The sequence below is a fragment of the Nycticebus coucang genome, chromosome 12 (genome assembly GCF_027406575.1).
Source record: "Nycticebus coucang isolate mNycCou1 chromosome 12, mNycCou1.pri, whole genome shotgun sequence".
In the NCBI taxonomy this organism is placed as follows: Eukaryota; Metazoa; Chordata; class Mammalia; order Primates; family Lorisidae; genus Nycticebus; species Nycticebus coucang.
In genome coordinates, this window is record NC_069791.1 from 111,170,324 (window position 1) to 111,191,262 (window position 20,939).

Here is a 20,939-nt window from a genome sequence, read left to right on the forward strand (position 1 = left end):
ATTAAGGACACAGTTGGGGTGGGGGAAGTGGAGAGCAGAGAGAGAAAGAAGGCAGGTGGAGGAAAGGAAGAGCAGAGAGAGGGAAGGAGGGAGGGAGTGGGGCCTTGGTGTGTGCCACACCTTTGAGGGGCAAGACAGGATTGTAAGAGGGACTTTGCCTAACAAATGCAATAAATGTAACCTGGTTTCTTGTACCCTCAATGAATCCCCATCCATAAAAAAAAGAGAGAGAGAGACCTTTTGTCTTCCTCCTGCATGCACACGTAGTTTCTTGTGCAGCTCAGTCCCAGTCCCACTGCAATGTTCTCTTATCGAGGTAACATCTCTTCTATTAGAGAGCCCCTCTCTGTTATGTAGGTTGGCCATGAGAATTATTATTACCACTCTTTTTATAGACAAGTAAATTGAGGTTCAATGTGGTTTGCTGGTTTGCTCCAGTAACAGTGATTTAGTGTCAGAGGTAGGACTCAAACTCCAGTCTGACTCCAAGAGTGGAAACTTTGCTGCTCAAATTGTGGTCCCTGCACTACCAGCATGTGCATCACCCGGGAGCCAGTGAAAAGTGCAGAAACTCGGACCCACTGAATACAAAGCTGCACTTCAACAAGATCCTCAGGCAATACCAGTGCATGTTACAACTTAAAAGGCACCAACCGAAACCCATGGCTCTTAGAATCACCCCAAGAGCTTCAAAAATCCAAATGCCCATGCTGTACCCCAAATGGATTAAGTCAGATTCCCTGGACATTAGTAATTTTTAAAGCTCCCCAAGTTATGCTAATGCATAGCAAAAAAGATGCTTGGAACCAATTTCTCAAAATTCCTCTATTAAAAGAATCTTGTCAGTCCCATACTGATGAAATCAAGACCTCACAATCAGCATATTTAACAAAAGCCCTACATCATTTTGAAGGTCTTGCCCAAATACTGGGATAAACTGCAACTCGATATCTACAGGTTGATTTAGGAAGCTAAATGTTTAAAAGGCATTTTATTATAAAATATAACAGGCATACAAAACTTGCTAAAAGACACAGTTTAGCAAATATTTACATATTAAATATACATGTAACCAGCACCCAGGTAAAAAAACAGAATTTAGCCAACATTCCCCTATTACAATGCCTCTCCCTCCCCCAGAAGGAACCACTATCTTAACTTTTTTATGTTAATCATTCATTTTCTTATCTTTGTAGTATTTCTTTCCTTGCATGCATACTTAAAAAACATATTTCCTTTTGCCCGTTTTTCAATTTTACATGAACAAGATTATACTATATGTGCTCCCTTGTGCATTGTTTTGTTACTGAACATTAACTACATATGCTTCCTCCATGCTGTTTGTTCATTCATTTTCATTTCTGTGTAAGATCCTAAACATATAAATATTCCATATTGTAAAAATATATCATTATGCCGATAGGTCTTTAATTTTATTCACAGTTTGAGCTATTAGAAATGATGCCATTTAGAACTTTCCTGTACATTTAATCTGTCTCAGGATTAGAGTTAAAATTAAAAACAAAAAAGAACTTTCCTGCACACGCATACTGATGCATAAAGGCACATGGCTCTCTAGGGTGAACGCTCAGGACTCCAGTTGCTGGGTTCTGGAATATGTAAATTCCCAGCTCTGCTGAATCACACCGGCCTCTCCCACGGGAAGTGTCTGAAAGTGCCTACTGCTCCAAGCACCCGTCCGTTCCATGGCAATCCTTCTTGTCCACTTTCTTGCAACAACTCGTAGATGATAAAAGAGCGATTAAGTTACAGCTTTCTCTCTATCTCAAGTCGCAATCCTGTTTTTCCTCAGCCTTGCAGGAAAGAGATGAATGCGGAGCAGTGAAAATTATAGGACTTGTTTAATGATGAACCTGCTCCAGGTTAAGCCGGGATAGCAATCATTTCCTCTGAGTTTCCACTGACGGCTCAGTAATTGCACGGCATCCATCACTGGCAGAGGCACGTGGAACGACGAGGCACTTCTGCCACAATGATTTTCCTTCTTGTTTATCGCAAAGCAGATGATCGATCAGGGCAGGAGCACTCAAGTGGGACCTGTTGCAGAATGTTTGCCAACAAAGCGGCAATCAGACAAGCTGCAAACAGACCCGGCCCAGAGCTAGCGCTCCGGTGCCCATGTATCTGGCTATCTGCTCATGTGCTGTCCTGAAACACTGAAAAGGGAAGCCAACCTGTGGTTAAGGAAGGCCTACTAAGCGCAAGGGATGCAGCACTGAGCAAGTGGATGTGGTCCTGCCTTCAAGGACCTCGCATTCTCCTAAGACAACAAATGAAGTCCCAGGCCCTCCGCTGGTGCTTACTTAGCACCCGCATTGTGCTGGATGCTGTAGATTCAGAGGTGAACAAGACACGGTACCGTCCATGTCTTCAATAAACTTAACATACAGAGAAATGCAAATCAAAACCACCCTGAAATATCACCTGACCCCAGTGAGAATGGCCCACATCGCAAAGTCTCAAAGCTGCAGATGCTGGCGTGGATGTGGAGATGAGGGAACACTTTTACACTGCTGGTGGGACTGCAAACTAATACAAACCTTTTGGAAGGAAATATGGATAATCCTCAAAGAACTCAACCTAACCTCCAGTTTGATCCTGCAATCCCATTACTGGGCATCTACCCAGAAGAAAAAAATAATATTATCATAAGGACATTTTGTTAGACTGTTTATTTATCACAGCTCAATTTACAATAGCCAAAATGTGGAAACAGCCTAAATGCCCACTAACCCAGGAATAGATTAACAAGATGTGGCATATGTATATACCATGGAATACTATTCAGCCATTAAAAAAGTTGGAGACTTTACATCTTTTGTATTAACCTGATTGGGAAGAAACGCATTCTTCTTAATAACAAGAATGGAGAAGCAAGAATCCAATGTACTCCATTCTAAAATGAAGCCAGTAGACCAGTCGCTGATCCACACATAAGAGAAAAACAAATCAATTCAAAGTGGGAGGCAGGGTAACAGGGAGAGGGGAGGAGGGGAGGGGATGGGAGTGCCCCCACTTAATGGGCACAATGTTAGAGTGGATGGCACACCTCTTGGGGGCAGGACACAATTATAAGGGGGAACTTTACCTAACAAATGTAAACATTATAACCTAATTCTTTGTACCCTCAATTAACCTGAAACAACAAAAAAATAAACTTAACATTTAGTTTAATCCACCTTCATGCACAATGCATAGCAGCCATGATGAAGACAGGTACCAAGTACCCATCAGAATGCAAACAGGAGCATCTAGTCCAGTTTCCAGATTCAGCTATGCTATTCAACTCACAAGGATTCAAAGGACAGTAGAGGCCTGAGGGATAGGACACAGTCCCCACAGGTCTTGGCAATAAATTTTGGAGGAGAATTTTAGTAGGAAAGGTTTATGAGAAGCTTTCACAGTGTTAGAACCTCAATGGACAGGAAAAGTTGCCTTGCTTGATTCTCAGTAGAGAGAAGGCAAATGAGGATGCGATTTTCCCTGAACTTCCACCCCCAAACACCAGAACAGCAGAGACCATTGACTAGGTTACTCACACATTTTATCCCATCTAATCCCAGCTACTCAAATAGGTAGGCAGTGGAATCCTCATTTCACAAATTAAAAAAAAAACAAAAACAAACTAAGACCATGAGAGGTTATCCTCCCAGTATTGCACAACTAATAATATGTAAAATCACTTTTGAATCAGACTGTGCTTAACTCTAAGACAGGGAGCACTATCTCTGTCATCTTTTGGTGAATAAGGTGTATAACTAGGAAGTTCATTCCAGCATCCCTTTATCTTTTTACATAAAGGTCAAAGTTGTGGTCGTGCTTGACTAGCCCCAATCTAGGTCAGGGAAGCTCCCCCTTCAAGCAGCCAGATCCCAGGGAAGGAGGGCGTGTGCCCCTGAACACTCACATGCCTCTGTCCCTCGGTGATTGGGAGGTTCATACGAGGCTGAATGTGGGGCCCACCAGAGAGGCGCCAACTGAGGACTGAACAGCTCCTGCTCTGACTACCTTTGGCTGCCTGTCTGACTTACCAAGATCTCACTTGTGGCCATCGTGAGCCTGAAGACAGCCTCCAGCATGTAGGGTAATTGATCCTGGCTCATTCATTCATCTAATCATTCATTCTATTCACTTAGTAACTCCACTCAATGCTCATTGATCACATTTATTGAGCTACTACTTCATACAAAACACAGTGGTGGAGACACTCGCATTAAAACATGATTCAAATCCACACCATTAACTTTATCCATTAATATATAAATAACAACACAAGAAAGAATTATTATTGGCCGCAGTGTCACGGCTAATATCATCAGATAGGACTTGTTCCACATTTAACATATTCTTGCCATTAGACTATTTACACTTTTCAGAAACCCTATGAGATAGGTTATTTTTTTTCTTTTCTTTTTTTTTTTTTTATTGTAGGGGATTCATTGAGGGTACAATAAGCCAGGTTACACTGATTGCAATTGTTAGGTAAAGTCCCTCTTGCAATCATGTCTTGCCCCCATAAAGTGTGACACACACCAAGGCCTCACCCCCCCATCCCTCTTTCTGCTTTTCCTCCCGCCCAATAACCTTAATTGTCATTAATTGTCCTCATATCAAAATTGAGTACATAGGATTCATGCTTATCCATTCTTTTTTTTTTTTATTAAATCATAGCTGTGTACATTACTATGATCACGGGGCACCGTACACTTGGTTCATAGATCGTTTGACACATTTTCATCACACTAGCTAACATAGCTTTTGTAGCATTTTCTTAGTTATTTTACTAAGACCTTTACATTCCACATTTACTAGGATTCACATATACCCTTGTAAGATGCACTGCAGGTGTAATCCCATTAATCCCCCTCCCTAACTCCCCACTCCCTCCCCTCCGTTTCCCCCTTCTCCCTATTCTTAGGTTGTAACTGGGTTATAGCTTTCATGTGAAGGTCCTACATTAGTTTCATAATAAGGGTGAGAACATTGGGTACTTTTTCTTCCATTCTTGAGACACTTTACTAAGAAGAATATGTTCCAGCTCCATCCATGTAAACATGAAAGAGGTAAAGTCTCCATCTTTCTTTAAGGGTGCATAATATTCCATGGTGTGCATATACCACAATTTATTAATCCATTCGTGGATCAATGGGCACTTGGGCTTTTTCCATGACTTAGCAATTATGAATAGGGCTGCAATAAATATTCTGATACAAATATCTTTGTTATGGTGTGATTTTTGGTCTTCTGGATATATGCCCAGTAGAGGGATTACAGGATTGAATGGCGGATCTATTTTTACATTCCTGTGTTCTCCATATCTCTTTCCAGAAGGAATGTATTAATTTGCATTCCCACCAGCAGTGCAAAAATGTTCCCTTTTCTCCACATCCACGCCAATATCTCTGGTCTTGGGATTTTGTGATATAGGCTAGTCTCACTGGAGTTAGATGACATCTCAAAGTAGTTTTGATTTGCATTTCTCTGATGATTAAAGATGATGAGCATTTTTTCATACGTCTGAAGGCCGTGAGCCTGTCTTCTTCAGAGAAGATTCTCTTCAAGTCCCTTGCCCAGCCTGCGATGGGATCCCTTGTTCTTTTCTTGCTAATGTGTTTGAGTTCTCTGTGGATTCTGGTTACTAAACCTTTGTCAGAGACATAACCTACAAATATCTTCTCCCATTCTGAGGGCTGTTTGCTTGCTTTACTTACTGTATTCTTGGCTATGCAGAAGCTTTTTAGTTTGATCAAGTCCCAATAGTGTATTTTTGAAGCAGCTTCAATTGCCCAGGGGGTCCTTCTCATAAAAAACTCCCCCAACCCAATTTCTTCAAGGGTTTTCCCTGCACTGTCTTCTAGTATTTTTATAGTTTCATATCTTAGGTTTAAATCTTTAATCCAGTGAGAGTCTATCTTGGTTAATGGTGAGAGGCGTGGGTCCAGTTTCAGTCTTCTACAGGTTGCCAGCCAGTTCACCCAGCACCGTTTGTTAAATAGGGAATCTTTTCCCCACTGAATGTTTTTAATTGGCTTGTCAAAGATTAAATAATGGTAATTAGCTGGATTCATCTCTTGGTTCTCTATTCTGATCCAGACATCTACTTCTCTGTTTTTGTGCCAGTACCATGCTGTTTTTGGTCACTATCGATTAGTAGTATAGTCTGAGGTCCAGTAGCATGATTCCTCCTGCTTTGTTTTTATTTTTGACTAATGTCTTGGCTATTCAAAGTTTTTTCTGATTTCATATAAAACGAAGTATTATTTTTTCAAGATCTTTAAAGTATGACAGTGGAGCTTTAATGGGGATTGAGTTGAAATTATATATTGCTTTGGGTAGTATGGACATTTTAACAATGTTGATTCTTCCCAACCATGAGCATGGTATATTTTTCCATTTGTTAACATTCTCAGCTATCTCTTTTCTTAGAGTTTCATAGTTCTCTTTATATAGATCTTTCACGTCCTTTGTTAGATAAACTCCCAAATATTTCATCTTCTTTGGCACTACTGTGAATGGGATAGAGTCCTTAACTGATTTTTCAACTTGACTATTTTTGGTATATATAAAGGCTACCAATTTATGAATGTTGATTTTGTAACCTGAGACACTGCTGTATTCCTTGATCACTTCTAAGAGTTTTGTAGTAGAGTCCCTAGTATTTTCCAGATATACAATCATATCATCTGTGAAAAGCGAAAGTTTTATCTCTTCTGACCCTATGTGGATACCCTTGATCGCCATTTCTTCCCTAATTGTGGTGGCTAAAACTTCCATTACAATGTTAAAGAGCAATGGAGACAATGGGCAGCCTTGTCTGGTTCCTGATCTGAGTGGAAATGATTCCAATTTAACCCCATTCAATATGATATTGGCTGTGGGTTTGCTGTAGATGGTCTCTATCAGTTTAAGAAATGTCCCTTCTATACCAATTTTCTTAAGTGTTCTGATCATGAAGGGATGTTGGATGTTATCAAAAGCTTTTTCTGCATTGATTGAGAGGATCATATGATTTTTGTTTTTTAATTTCTTTATGTGCTGAATTACATTTATAGATTTACGTATATTGAACCAGCTTTGAGACCCTGGGATAAAACCGACTTGGTCATGATGTACGATTTGTTTGTTATGTTGCTGGATTCTGTTTGTTAGAATCTTGTTGAATATTTTTGCATCTATATTCATTAGTGATATTGGTCTATAATTTTCCTTTCTTGTTGGGTCTTTTCCTGGTTTGGGGATCAGGGTGATGTTTGCTTCATAAAATGTGTTGGGTAGTCTTCCTTCTTTTTCTACCTTTTGGAACAGGTTTAGTAATATAGGTACTAATTCCTCTTTAAAGGTTTGGTAGCATTCTGACGTAAAACCATCTGGTCCCAGGCTTTTCTTTTTGGGGAGATTTTGTATGGTTCATGTTATTTCCGAACTTGATATGGGCCTGTTCAACATTTCCACTTGATTTTGGTTAAGTCTTGGAAGGTGACGTGCTTCAAAGTAACAGTCGATTTCCTTCAGATTTTCGTATTTCTGAGAGTAAAGTTTCTTGTAATACTCATTAAGAATTTTTTGGATTTCTGAGGAGTCTGTTGTTATTTCGTCTTTGTTATTTCTGATTGATGAGATTAGAGATTTTACTCTTTTTTCCCTGATTAGGTTGGCCAAAGGTTTATCTATTCTGTTGACCTTTTCAAAAAACCAGCTTTTTGATTTATTGATCTGTTGTGTTATTCTTTTGTTTTCAATTTCTTTTAGTTCTGCTCTGATTTTGCTTATTTCTTTTCTTCTACTGGGTTTGGGGTTGGAGTGTTCTTCCATTTCCAGTCTCTTGAGATGTCCCATTAAGTTGCTTACTTCCTCTCTTTCCGTTCTCCTGACGAAGGCTTGCAGTGCTATAAATTTCCCTTTCAGAACTGACTTTGCGGTGTCCCAGAGGTTCTGATAGTTTGTGTCTTCATTGTCATTTTGTTCCAGAAATTTGGCAATTTCCTTCTTGATCTCATCTCTCACCCACCTATCATTCAGCATAAGGTTATTTAACTTCCATGTTTTTGTATGTGTATGCAGATTCCTGTTGTTACTCATCTCAAGTTTTATTCCATGATGGTCCGAGAAGATGCATGGAATAATTTCTATTCCTTTAAATTTGCTGAGGTTAGACTTGTGACCTAAGATGTGATCGATTTTGGAGTAAGTTCCGTGGGCTGATGAGAAGTATGTGTATTCAGTTTTGTTAGGATGAAATGTTCTGTAGATGTCTGCTAAATCTAAATGCTGTATGGTTAGATTTAAATCTAGAATTTCTTTACTAAGCTTTTGTTGGAGGATCGATCCTTCACTGCCAAAGGAGTGTTAAAATCTCCGATTATTATAGAGTTGGAGGAAATCAAGTTGCTCATGTCTGTTAGAGTTTCTCTTATAAATTGAGGTGCATTCTGATTGGGTGCATAGATATTAATAATTGAAATCTCATCATATTGAGTCTTACCCTTAACAAATATGAAGTGACCATTTTTGTCCTTCCTTACTTTTATTGGTTTAAAGCCTATTGTATCCACAAATAAAATTGCAACACCTGCTTTTTTCTGGTTACCGTTTGCCTGAAATATGGATGACCATGCTTTCACCCTGAGTCTGTATTTGTCTTTTAAGTTAAGATGTGACTCTTGTATGCAACAAATGTCTGGCCTGAGTTTTTGTATCCAGTCAGCTAACCTATGTCTCTTTAGAGGGCAGTTTAAGCCATTCACATTAATGGAGAGTATTGATAAGTTTGGTGAAATTTTGGGTATTGAGTTTTTTGAAAGTCCAGTGGGCATTTTTAATCCTTTTGCCATTGTGGAAGTTGGAGTTTGATCAGAAGTTTCTGAGTGAGTTTACTTTTGTAGTAGAGGATTGGGTTGGCTATTATGGAGGATAGGTCTGAGAATATCCTGAAGAGCTGGTTTGGTTATGGCAAATTTCTTTAGCATACGTATGTCATTAAAGTATTTAATTTCTCTGTCATAAATGAAACTCCGTTTAGCTGGGTACAAGATCCGGGCTTGAAAGTTATTTTCCTTGAGGAGATTAAACGTTGATGACCACCCTCTTCTGGCTTGAAAAGTTTCATCAGAGAGATCTGCAGTCATTCTAATATTCTTCACTTTGAAGGTAATAGATTTCTTTCGCCTGGCCACTTTGAGAATTTTCTCGTTCATATTAACTTTAGTGAAGTTAATTATGATATGCCTGGGGGGTGGCTTATAGGGGTTGAGTTGTGCTGGGGTTCTGAAGCTATCTGCTATCTGAATTTCAGGTTCTCTAGGCATGTCTGGAAAATTCTCTTTCATAATTTCATGCAGAAGGACCTCTGCACCCAGTGAGGCCACTTCATCTGTTTCAGGAATTCCTATGAGACGGATATTTGCCTTCTTCAAGTTATCCCAGAGTTCTCTGAGTGAGTGACCCATTTTTGCTCTCCATTTCTCTTCCTCTTTGAGAGTTTGGGAGTGTTCAAAGGCTTTATCTTCGATGTTGGAGATCTTTTCTTCTGCCGGGTCCATTCTGTTGCTTAGGGATTCTACTGTATTTTTCATATCTTTGAGGACTGCAAATTCTTGTTTCAGTGTATCTAAGTCTTTGGTGGTTTTGTCTTTAAATTCGTTGAATTCTTGAGACAGCTTTTGAATTTCTCCACGAATTCCTAATTCCGTTTTGTTAATCTTGTTTGCCATCCAAATTCTGAATTCAATTTCTGACATCTCAGCCAGTTGTTTGTGAATGGGATCTTCAATTACATATGCCGTATCTTTCCTTGGGGGGGGGGGTTGATCTATTCTGGTTATTCATGTTACCAGAGTTTTTCTGCTGATTCCAACTCCTTGATTGTTTTACTCCCTTTGATTTTCCTCTGGTGTCTTGTCGAGGACCCGTACAGTGCTGTGGCCTGAGAAACTGGGGCCCTGTTTGGTGTAGAGGGGCTAAGTGGGTCTGTCTTGTTTTTAGCTGGTTTCTATGTGACCCTAGTGAAACAGTTACTCTGAGTTGAAGTCTCAGCTGTGGAGAAATACCAGCAATTAAGTCACCCCACCCACCACAGGCAACAAATGGAAAAGGAAAATCAAACCTTCCTACAACCACACACCCAAGGCACCACCTGGATAGTCCCCAGGTGAGTGACTCAGTTCAAAAGGTCCAAGTCAATTGTCTCAGTCAGCAGCTGCCTCAGGTGGGAGAGTTCAAGCAGTCCCTGGGAACTAGATCACAGGGGTCTGGTGACTGCTCTAAAATGGCTTGCTCCAGTGCTGCGTGGAGTCAGGAAGAGCCACCAGTAAATAGATCAGTCTGGGAAGATTTATGCCTCCTTCCCCACCTTGCAGCTCTGTCACACCCAGTCGCTGCTAGCCCCACAGGTTTGTGACCCAGTCAGTTGTCTGCAGTAAGCAGATACTCCAGGGGTTTGCACCTGCCTAAGTCACAGGGTAGTCTGTGTCTGCTCAACTAGGCCGCTATTCTCTGTCTTTATCCAGCAAGGGGTGGTGTGACCTGTCAACCTCGGGCACTTGATGGAGGCTGGAGGTGTTCACTCAGTTCCAGCCCCACCCTTAGTTTATGTTACTGGGTGAAGGGAACAACCCTGTGGGAGTTTGTTTCTGACCTTGCCAGATTCCTCTGCAGAGGAGAGGCTGATGAGTTCCCAGAACCTGTGCCTCAGGCCCTGTCTTTAGTCCTGCGGGTTTGTATTCACAGCACAACCAGTTGTTGGCTATAGCCTCTTGGCCTCCTTTATCTATAGGCTGGTGATCCCCTAAGGGCCAGGTGCATCTTAGGCTCAGTAGAGTGGTCCACTGGATCAGCTCCACCCTGGGAGTTTCCCGGCTCTGCGGGTGTGTTTTCTAGTCCCCGTGTTCCACCCAGGTCGGTAACATCTCAGGAAAACCCTTTACTCATGGGGCCTGTGTTTCAGTCCCAGGTCTGTTCCATGGTGGTTGCCATCTGAGAAGATGCTTGGCCTCATCTGGTTGGCCAGGCAGACAGGAGGAGAGGCTATGGGATATCTGGGGGTGGGCCTTGTTATTGCTGAAGACAGCTGTTGCTCTGCACCTCGGGGCACCACCTCTCCAGTGTAATTCCCTCTCAGCTGACTGTTGTCTTCTCGCTCCTTTGCTACAGAGTCAGCACTGGCCAGCTGCATTCCAGGTCTTATCTGCACCTCTTGAGAGTTCACCCAAGAATCTGGACTCCAGAGAGGGCAGGTCTCTAGATCACGGAGTGAGAGTGGAGGGGAGTGTTAGGAGCTCAGAGTTGCAGGTCGTAACACCAAGCTCATTGAGACCAAATGAACAAATAAACAGGTACAAAGGTTACCAGGCACATGGGCCCATAGATACAGAGACAGTTGGAAACACATAGACATACAGGCAACAGCCACGACAACAGCAATATAAGAACAACTGCAATAAAAATAGTGATAATCATAAAATAATTGAAAGAAAGGAAAAAAAAAGAGAGAAAAAAGTGGTGTTAGAAGGAATGTTAAGTGAGAAAAAAGAAGAAATTAAAATTAGAAGGCATAGAAATAAAAAATATATCTATATAAAAAGTAATATTAAAAAATTATCGAAATCTCCTCTAAGAAAATGGTGAGGAAAAAACAGACAAAAACAAAACAACAACAACAAAAAAACCACGAAAACCAAAAAAACAAAACAAAACAAAACAAAACAAAAAAAAGGCACCAACTACAAAAATATTCTTGTGTGTAGAAATATACCTATAAATATCTATGTGTCTGCTGTAGGGATCAACTTTCGTAGGAATATATTCATACTGCAATATACTTTCTGGACACCAGGTGGCGCTGTGAGTGGAGCCGAGACTTATACTTGATTTACAGTTTATACCGTTACCATGGTAACCACCTTCCATGGCCGATCGCCATTTTGGAGTTTCCATAAAAGTTTGTCGCCTAAGAATTGTGCAACCTCGGCTGTTCTTTTCCAGACAGCACTTGCGACCGACCTTCCCACTCAGTGCAGATGTCCATCCTTCCTAAGTCCCTCCACTCTGTTTCCAGGTTCCCCACAAACTGGCGACTGCAATCAGCCATAAGGGGAGCGGTGCTTAGTTTGCGCGATCGTAGGCGGGCTCGCAGCTCTATCTCCTAGCAGCTGGTTCCCATGGCTTCAGCAGCCAAAGCTGGTCCGTGGTTTCAGTAGCTTCGCGGCTCCAGAAGCCAAAGCCAGGTCCTAGGCTTCAAGCTGGTTCCTGTGGTTGGAGCGCTCGGGGGACTTATTCTGAGTTTTATGGTTCAGAGTTTCCCTTTTGGATGGGCGCCCGCCAGTTCGCCGCGCAGCCTGAACCGCCAGCCCCCTCCAACACCTGGGGGAAAGGTGCCCGCCCTTTTGGGTAGTTCAAAATGTCTGTTTCCTGGGCAGGATCCCTTCCCTTCAATTGTCCAACAGTTTGCCCAGCTCCCCATGGTTTTGAGTGGCTCTCCTTTCGGATGCCTCCCTCAGTTCAGGATTAATTATTTGTCAGTTGGGTTTTGTCAGCATATACAAGCTGCTGACCTCTGTAGGGGAGAGGCCTGCTAGCTGGCACGGCCGAGCAGGGAAGAATCTCTACAACAGAGTCTGTGATTTTAAATTACCCCTCATATATAGCAAACCACCAGTTCACTGGGCATCTCCAGCTGTCTGTCCACTCCAATAATCCACACACAGGGAAGGTCCAGACAGCCTTTCCTCTCACCTGATGTCTTGGGAGAGGTGGGCTACACGTCTGTCCTGTCCGCCATCATGGTCCACCTCATGCTTATCCATTCTTGTGATGCTTTACTAAGGATAATGTCTTCCACTTCCATCCAGGTTAATACGAAGGATGTAAAGTCTCCATTTTTTTTAATAGCTGAATAGTATCCCATGGTATACATATACCACAGCTTGTTAATCCATTCCTGGGTTGGTGGGCATTTAGGCTGTTTCCACATTCTGGCAATTGTAAATTGAGCTGCAATAAACAGTCTAGTGCAAGTGTCCTTATGATAAAAGGATTTTTTTCCTTCTGGGTAGATGCCCAGTAATGGAATTGCAGGATCAAATGGGAGGTCTACCTTGAGTGCTTTGAGGTTTCTCCATACTTCCTTCCAGAAGGGTTTTACTAGTTTGCAGTCCCACCAGCAGTGTAAAAGTGTTCCCTTCTCTCCACATCCACGCCAGCATCTGCAGTTTTGAGATTTTGTGATGTGGGCCATTCTCACTGGGGTTAGATGATATCTCAGGGTTGTTTTGATTTGCATTTCTCTAATATATACAGATGATGAACATTTTTTCATGTGTTTCTAAGCCATTCATCTGTAATCTTTAGAGAAGTTTCTATTCATGTCTCTTGCCCATTGATATATGGGATTGTTGGCTTTTTTCATGTGGATTAATTTGAGTTCTGTGTAGATCCTAGTTATCAAGCTTTTGTCTGATTCAAAATATGCAAATATCCTTTCCCATTGTGTAGGTTGTCTCTTTCCTTTGGTTATTGTCTCCTTAGATGTACAGAAGATTTTCAGTTTAATGAAGTCCCATTTGTTCATTTTTGTTGTTGTTGCAATTGCCATGGCAGTCTTCTTCATGAAGTCTTTCCCCAGGCCAATATCTTCCAGTGTTTTTCCTATGATTTCTTGGAGGATTTTTATTGTTTCATGCCTTAAATTTAAGTCCTTTATCCATCTTGAATCAATTTTTGTGAGTGGGGAAAGGTGTGGGTCCAGTTTCAGTCTTTTACATGTAGACATCCAGTTCTCCCAACACCATTATTGAATAGGGAGTCTTTCCCCCAAGGTATGTTCTTGTTTGGTTTATCAAATGTTAGGTGGTTGTAAGATGTTAGTTTCATTTCTTGGTTTCCTTGTCTTGCCTAATTGTATTGGCTAGAACTTCCAGCACTATGTTGAATAGTAAAGGTGACAGAGGACAACCTTGTCTGGTTCCTGTTCTAAGAGCAAAAGCTTTCAGTTTTACTCCATTCAGTAAAATATTGGCTGTGGGTTTCTCATAGATAGCTTCAATCAGTTTTAGAAATGTGCCACCTATGCCTATACTCTTCAGTGTTCTAATTAGAAAAGGATGCTGGATTTTATCAAATGCTTTTTCTGCATCTATTGAGAGGATCATGTGATCTTTATTTTTGCCTTGTTAATATGGTGGATAACGTTTATAGACTTGCGTATGTTAAACCAGCCTTGCATCCCTGGGATGAAGCCTACTTGATCATGATGAATGACTTTTTTGATGATAAGCTGTAATCTATTGGCTAGGATTTTGTTGAGAATTTTTGCATCTATATTCATGAGTGAGATTGGTCTGAAATTCTCCTTTTTGTTTGGGTCTTTTCCTGGTTTTGGTATCAGGGTGATGTTTGCTTCATAGTATGTTGGGGAAAATTCCTTCTTCCTCAGTTTTTTGGAATAATTTCTGCAGTACGGGAATAAGCTCTTCCTTGAAGGTTTGATAGAATTCTGGTGTGAAGCCATCTGGACCAGGGCATTTTTTGGTTGGAAGATTTTTTATTGTTTCTTTAATCTCAGTGCTTGACATTGGTCTGTTTGAGAGCTCTATTTCTTCCTGGCTAAGTCTAGGGAGAGGGTGTGATTCCAAATATTGATCCATTTCCTTCACATTGTCAAATTTCTGGGCATAGATTTTCTGGTAGTATTCAGAGATGATCTCTTGTATCCCTGTGGGATCAGTTGTTATTTCCCCTTTATCATTTCTGATTGAGGTTACTAGAGATTTTACTCTTCTATTACTCTTTAGTATGGCCAATGGTTTCTCTATTTTTTTTTTTTATTAAATCATAGCTGTGTATATTGATATGATCATGGGGCATCATTCACTAGCTTTACAGACCATTTACCAAGTTTCACATATACCCTTGTAAGATGCACCACTGGTGTAATACCACTAATCCCCTTCCCTCTACCCACCTCCCCCCTCCCTCCCCTCCCATCGATCCATGAATGGATTAATATATTGTGGTACATGTACACCATGGAATATTATGCAGCCTTAAAGAAAGATGGAGACTTTACCTCTTTCATGTTTACATGGATGAAGCTGGAACATATTCTTCTTAGTAAAGTATCTCAAGAATGGAAGAAAAAGTACCCAATGTACTCAACCATACTATGAAACTAATTTAGGGTTTGCACATGAAAGTTATTTATTTTTTCATAAAACCAACTCCTTCTTTCATTAATTTTCTGAATGATTCTTTCATTTTCAATTTCATTGACCTCTGATTTGATTTTGGAGATTTCTTTTCTTCTACTGAGTTTTTTTTTTTTTTTTGTAGAGACAGAGTCTCACTGTACTGCCCTCGGGTAGAGTGCTGTGGCGTCACACAGCTCACAGCAACCTCTAACTCTTGGGCTTACGCGATTCTCTTGCCTCAGCCTCCCGAGCAGCTGGGACTACAGGCACCTGCCACAACGCCCGGCTATTTTTTTGTTGCAGTTTGGCTGGGGCTGGGTTTGAACCCACCACCCTCGGCATATGGGGCTGGCGCCCTACTCACTGAGGCACAGGCACCGCAGTCTTCTCCTGAGTTCAGGTTTAAATTGTTCTTCTTTTTCCAATTCCATAAGATGGCTTGTGAGATTGTTGATGCACTCTCTTTCTGTTTTTCGAATGTAGGCATCTAAAGCGATGAATTTTCCTCAAAACTGCTTTTGCAGTATCCCACAGGTTTTGGTAGCTTGTGTCTTCATTGTTGTTATGCTCAAGGAAGTTAATGATTTCCTGTTTTATTTCTTCCTGCACCCATCTGTTATTCAACAGAAGATTGTTTAATTTCCATGCCTCTGGGTGGGGTTGAGCGTTTTTGTTAGAATTGAGTTCCACCTTTAGTGCCTTATGGTCTGAGAAGATACAAGGTAAAATTTCAATTCTTTTGATTCTGTTGATATTTGTTTTGCATCCCAGGATATGATCAATTTTGGAGAATGTTCCATGGGGTGATGAGAAGAATGTATATTCTTTATCTTTGGGATGGAGTGTTCTATATGCTTCTATCAAGCACAGTTGTTCTAGGGTCTCATTTAAATCTCTTATATCTTTGTTTAATTTCTGTTTAGAGGATCTGTCCAGCTGTGTAAGAGGAATGTTAAAGTTCCCTGTTATTATGGTATTATAAGATATCATATTGCTCAGACTGAGTAAGTTCTGTTTCAAGAATATGGGAACATTTAAATTGGGTGCATAAATATTTAGAATTGAAGCATCTTCTTGTTGTATTTTTCCCTTGAACAATATAAAGTGACCATCTTTGTCTTTTTTTACTTTAGTTGCTTTAAATCCACATGTATCTGAAAATAGGATTGCAACGGCTCTTTTCTTCTGAGTTCCATTTGCCTGAAAAATTTCCCCTTTATCATTTCTTGATAAAATGACTCAGAGCTTTAATTTGTCTTTTGAAGCCACGTGTGTTTCTTGCAGACAGCAAATGGATGGCTTGTGTTTTTTAATCCAGTCAGCCAGTCTATGTCTCTTCAGTGGGGAATTCAAGCCATTAACATTTATTGAGATAATTGATAAGTGTGGTAGTATTCTATTCGTCTTATTTTGTGAGAGTCCATTGCTTACTTTTATCTTTTGCATCAGTGTGGAAGTTAGGTTATTTCCTTTAATTTCTGAGGACTCTTACTTTTCTGCTGATCCATTGTGGTGGTCAGTGTGCAGAACAGGTTGAAGTATTTCCTGTAGAGCTGGTCTTGTGGTGGCAAATTTCCTCATTATTTGTATATCCGTAGATGATTTGATTTCTCCGTCAATTTTAAAGCTTAGCTTAGCAGGGTAAAGAATTCTGGGCTAGAAATTGTTCTGTTTAAGTAGATTAAAGGTAGATGACTATTGCCTTCTTGCTTGGAAAGTTTCATTAGAGAAGTCTGTGGTCACTCTGATGGATTTGCCCCATAGTTCAACTGGCGCTTACTTCTGGCAGCTTGCAGAATCTTTTCTTTTGTCTTGACTTTGGACAGGTTCATCACAATGTGTCTTGAAGAAGCTCGGTTATAGTTGAGGTGACCTGGGGTCCAATAGCCCTCTGAAAGCAGTGTGTCAGAATCTTTGGTGATATTTGGGAAATTTTCTTTTATAATGTTCTCTAGTATGGCTTCCATTCCTCTGGGGCATTCTTCTTCCCCTTCTGGGATTCCTATAACTCATATGTTGGAACACTTCATAAAGTCCCATAATTCTAACAGTGAACGTTCTGCTTTCTCTCTCTTCTTTTCTGCCTCTTTTATTATCTGAGTTATCTCAAGAACTTTGTCTTCTACCTCTGAAATTCTTTCTTCTGCATGGTCTAACCTGTTGCTGATACTTTCCATTGCATCTTTAAGTTCCCTAATTGACTGTTTCAGTTCCTTCAGTTCTGCTATATCCTTTTTATAGTCTTCCTATCGTTCATCTCTTATTTGATTCTTTTTGGATTTCCTTTTGGTTATTTTCCACTTTATTAGCAGTTTCTTTCATTGTTTCCATCATTCCTTTCATTGTTTTCATCATGTGTATTGTAACTTCCCTTTCTGTCATTCCTAACATTTCTTTATAGGTGGAATCCTCTGCAGTAGCTACCTCATGGTCCCTTGGCGGGGTTGTTCTGGACTGGTTCTTCATGTTGCCTGGATTTTTCTGCTGATTCTTCTTCATGAGTGATTTCTTTTCTCTGTTTCCTTGCCCTAATTTTCCTTTCACTTCCTCTTGCTCTTTAAGTTCCCGTGCCTGTGGACGAAGGGTTCGATGAGTTCTTTTGGTACAGGACCAGAAGGGTGAGAAGGTTGAAGAGCAAGAAAGGGATGAAAGAAAGGAGGACCGAGTGAAAAGAAAAGAAAAAAATAGACAAAGGAGAGGGGGTTGGTAAAATGAATATTGACAAAAAGAAGAGAGGTACAGAAAGAGGGAGACAGAGCAATATAGGTGTACAGTAGGGTACTTTGACATAATCTTTAAAAAAAACCCACCTTCTGTGGGTGCACAGTTGGGTGGTTCCCTTCAGGTCAGCAGCTCTTTGCTATTCTGATCAGACACAGTACCCCACCTCCACCAAGTAGAGAGGAAAGACAAAAATGCTATAAATCAAATCAAAACAAGCAAACGGAAAACTTTACAGGATAAAATTGGATGAAAAACCAAATAATAGTGGTAGAAACACTAGCAAAAATGAAGTTCTAGTTATTGAAAAAGGCAGCAATGGGAAATTATAATTAAACTAGAAAAATTGAGAAAGAAAAAAGATCTGTATGGAGAAGGTTGAAATTAAAAAACAAAACAACATCAAAAACATCAAAATAAACAATGAAACAACCAAACCAAAAAAAAAAAAAAAAAAACCCAACCAAAAACAAAGCAGTATGTATATGTTGTTGAACATTGTCTGGGCAATACATGGTCTTCTGGGGTATGAGATGTTAATCATAGTTCTGATATGACTGGAGGCTGCTGATTTCTCAAACCCCAGCAGGTAGACACCCTAAATCTCTCTTCAGACCACTTAAAAGGCACTTTGAACTTGTAAACTTGCTGAGCAGAAGGTTTCCCAGGAAAGTGCTTGTCACTGGACTCACTGCTGAAGTGGCTATCCACTTACCCAGTGTGCCAAAACCAGTCTTATTCTGCCCCTGAGGGTTAGGGCTGCAAGGCGGCTCAGGCCCCACCCTTAGGCTACTCAGTCGCTAGGTTACCAGCTCCCACCTGTATTCTAGCTCTGCGACTCTGAGGGTGGAGCTTGCAGGGCAGATCACTCACAATGGCTCCCTGTGGCCCACAGCCAAACACTATTAGCTCCGTCTGGCTCAGCGGCTCAGACTGGGGCCCTAGACAACGGCCAAAGTTCTCCGCACTCCCTCTCAGGCTCTCCCAAAGGCAGTTCAACTGAGTGCCAAGTCCAATGACACCAAAACAGTTCACAGGTAAGGCCTTTCTGGTTTGCAGTCTCGCTGCTACTGAACTAACAGTTGCGGGCGGGTTTAGAATGATTAAACACACGTGACCACTTGCCATTTTTCCACTGTTTTAGTCCTCCTCTTGGGGTCCAGGAGTCTCTTTCTGACTCCCTGTATCCTCACAGGGGTGATGATATCCAGATCCCACCAGCCAGAGATGCCTGGAGTCCTATCTCCCCAGACTTACGGTGCCCAGATGCAAGGAGGCTGTTTCTCGGCCGCCATCTTACTCTCTAAGCGAGATAGGTTATTTTATTGGCCCCATTTAACAGATGAGGACAAAGAGGTTCAAAGTAGTTAAAACAGCCTGACAAGGACCACACAAGCAGTCAATGGGCAAGATGTAACTAAGGACCAAGGCCATAGAAGAGGTAGAGATGAGGCCCTGCATGCATGCCATTCCCATCATCACAGCAGAAAGGAGAGGAACAGCCCTAACTCCATCAACGGACGCCTGGTAAATAATTCTACTCCTACACAAAAAGCTCCACCAAATGTTGTATACACACATTAAGACAGATGACGTAGATGTGCATACTACCCCAGAAAGGTGTTTATGATGAATTAATTTTAAAAGTAATACAATTGCATTGCATTGCAGCAGTATTTGTTTTTCTAAAAATAAAAAAACTTTCCAATTTCATATATTATATGCATGGAAAAAGAATAAGAAGAAAAGCATTTCAAGGACAAGGATGCTTTTCTGTTTTGCACGTGTCTGCGTCCTGAGCACCTAAAGCCATGCCTCGAACATGTTAGATGGCCGGTTAATATGTGCCGAGTATGAATGATGTCTTAATGAACTCATGTGTAGATAAATCAGTGACAGAGTAAGGGAACCAACAGGTGAGTGGATGGATAAACGGATGACTGAAGGAGTGAGAGTGCCGCAAGTGGCAAGACTTGAGGTGGAGTCTTTCCCCTTTTTGTTTACCTGAATATTTTTCTTCATCAATGAACATAGATTAGTTGTGCAACTGAGGAGAGAAAAGACATTCAGTTACCTCCTGTACTACATCCTGGAAAGAATAGGAGTCAGGAGGCTGAGGTCTGGTACTGATTCTGCCACTAAATTAACTTGACGACTTGCTTCATTACCTTAGACAAATGTCAATGTGGAATCTCAATAAGTGTATGTTCAGTTACAAATGTCTTAGCCCCATCATTTGTAAAGCAGGTTTTAAAAACTCTGCTGAGCCTCTACTATGTGGCAGTTTTCCAAATTTTAGTCATAAAAAAACCTACTTTCATTATTTTTGCCACATCTGGGTTCCTCCTGCACTATCATTTTCTTAACATTTTTTTCTTTCTGACAACTTGGTTTCCTAGGTTTAAATAATTTATTAAAGTATGTAATCACTATCATAAATACTACCAGTATTACTTGCCATCACTGCTACTAACAGTAAAAATTAAAAACCAATGAAGAGAAAACAACAGTAAATTATCTCTAGACACTATTGCCTTCTAAAGGCTAAAAGCCTGTGTTCTATTCTCTACTAAAAGGGAGATTTGCAAGTGTTGAAAAGGTGTTAAATACAGACTAACACCACTAAGGCTCTTCATTTGATATAAATAAGATCCAAGGAAATAGAAACAGAAATAAATTTTCACTATTTGATTCAGTATTTTATAATGCTGGGTGTACGTAACCTAACCAATAAGTGTCAAGCACCTTCATACCGCACATCTTGAAAACATTTCCTTCAAGTATCCAGTTGGTGAATAAAATGAGAATATATAGCTAATAATAATGACAGCTACCATATATTGAAGTATTACTATTGAGTCTTATATACATAGTTTCCAGCCTTCATAAACACTGTGAAGGGTGGCTATTATCCCCATTTTACAGATGGGGAAAAGTGAGGTTCATAGAAATTAAGTAAGTGTCTCAAGATTACAAAGCTACTAAATGGCAGCTCTTGAATCTAACTAGGTCTGT